Source organism: Dendrobium catenatum, unplaced genomic scaffold (assembly GCF_001605985.2).
Source record: "Dendrobium catenatum unplaced genomic scaffold, ASM160598v2 fragScaff_scaffold_1349, whole genome shotgun sequence".
NCBI classification, from domain to species: domain Eukaryota; kingdom Viridiplantae; phylum Streptophyta; class Magnoliopsida; order Asparagales; family Orchidaceae; genus Dendrobium; species Dendrobium catenatum.
In genome coordinates, this window is record NW_021319811.1 from 53,703 (window position 1) to 56,079 (window position 2,377).

Consider the following 2,377-nt stretch of genomic DNA (forward strand, 5'->3'; position numbering starts at 1 on the left):
CTATACCCCATATTTAATTCTAGCCGACATAAGAATTTACTTGGGATTTATCAAAAGTTTTGAGCAGATTTATGTTCAAATCCTACCAAATGGAGATTTTGAATGCCCGCCAAATCTGACGCGGAATAAATCCTTCGTCCCCCCCTTTTGGACAATAATTTACTAAAAATTTGTGGATTTATGGATTTGACCAAAGAAGCATGAAAGGAGAAAGATATTTACCTCATGACGAGCGAGCTCTCGTAGTTGTTTCTTGATTAAAATGACAACCTTCTATCCAACAGGAAGGAATATCATCGAAAGGTGTGAGGTCCGAATAGCAATGAAGAGCCGAAAGAAGCTACTCATGCAAAACTCTACCTCACACAAAAACAATGAAATCTAACAGCCATTAATGGAATAGAAGAAGATTGAAAAGACTTTTAGTTTGAACTCTCAACCTTGGAGCGAAGAAATGACGATGGAGAAGAAAGATGATGGTCCTTAATATTGAGGAAGATGTAAAAACCCTTAAAAGCTGATTTTCTTTAGTTGCAGTTCGTCTGTACGGAACTGGATTTATTACGGGACGAACTGAAAGAAAATTTGTGAAGAAATCTGTCATTTTCTATCCGTACCAAACCTGAGCATCGGAACGATCCGTCTGGACGAAATTTGTCCCAAAGAAGCAAGTCGCCCGGGACGAATTTAATTTCCGTCTGTACGAAATTCGCCCGAGCAAATCGTCCCAGGACGAATTTGGATCGATTTTTCCCAATCCTGGCATCAGTGTTGTTAACCAAATATCGTATTCCGAGATATTTTTGAATCATATTGGAAGAAGAGAAAAGAGAAGCAGGAGAGAGAAAAGAAAGGAAGAGGAGAGGAAAGCCGATTGTTTGGAGCCGCGGAGCGCTTTTTGTCGACGACGCTTGTTTGTATAGAAGATTTGTTGTCTCGCTGTAAGGACCTGAATCCTATTTCTGTTTTTTCAGAGATATTGATTTTGATCGAGTTTGTGTACTTTTGTATATTTTCGTAGTCGAATTTTGGACATGATTTATTGAAGACACTTTCCACCGTAAACTTTTAGAGATGTTATTAGATATAATATTGTACGACGATTTGAGTATTTTCTACGATTGATTTTACAGGTCGAATTGCGTTCTTACCGCCGATTTTATTGAATAGAAAGAATATCATGATGTGTATTTGATATGGATTCAGTAGAACAATAAGCCTTATATTGATTTGTGAACGTTCTGGTGTGGGAATTTGTGGAATTAATTAGTGCTTTGCAGTTTTGTGTTGCTTAAATCGGTAGACTGCCGATTACTCTGTCGATTTTCGTAGGGATTTCTGATTTGCCTGAGATGATAGATTGCAATAGAATGAATGTGAATATTTGATAATGATCTGTTTTAATATTGACTAATTGAATTGAATTATTGATGATTCATTGATACTGACACAAGTGAACCTGGTTTGAACTATTGTTTGCGAGATTTGAATTGACCTGTACAGAGATGGTGGGCCGACGGGCTTTCTTTAAACCTATTATGGATATATGAATGCGGAGTCACTAAGAGTTCTTATAGATATTGCCGACGCGCACGGAGCAAAAGTGACGACTCTTTTTATTGAAACCAACGTATGGATATCTACAACAGAATATGAATTCACGTACAACAGCAACATAGACCAGTGATTGTATTGTCCAGTATTATCGTACTCTGAATCGCATGTTACTTGTATTTGAGCATACGGATTACTGCATATTATCGATGGATTTCTGGTTTTATTTGATTTGATCGGATTTACTGTATGTTACGATTCATCGATTGTATAATTGAATTCAATTTGAGCATGAATACTATTGTATTAATTGACATTGATATGATAGATGAGATATAGATATTGTATAGATTCATTGCTTATGGACATGGATATTATAGATTTATTGATAGTATTTCCTATAGACTCATGCATACTATTGATTCGCATTGTATTGGACTGCTACATTGATTTATTGATAGGGTAGATGAAGTTTATCGTTATTGCTTTTTCGATTGATTTTATTGACTATAGATAGCATAGATTTTAATTTATTTGATCTGATGATTCGACACGACTGATTTGCGGATGATTGAATTTTCTTCGTAGTACGGATTTATTCGAGATTGACGTGTATTGATTGAGCATGATTTACGATTTGCCTGCTGCCGCATTGAATGGTTTTATTGACTATGATTTCCGTATGCAACGACTCAATTGACCATTGGGACTGATATGGATTTGATTGACTGACATGGCATGATGATAAAGCATCGCCGTGGCTTCTTCTGATTTCAATTGGTAGGCTTTGGTGACCCTGCTGGAGGCTTTTTAGAACTCATTA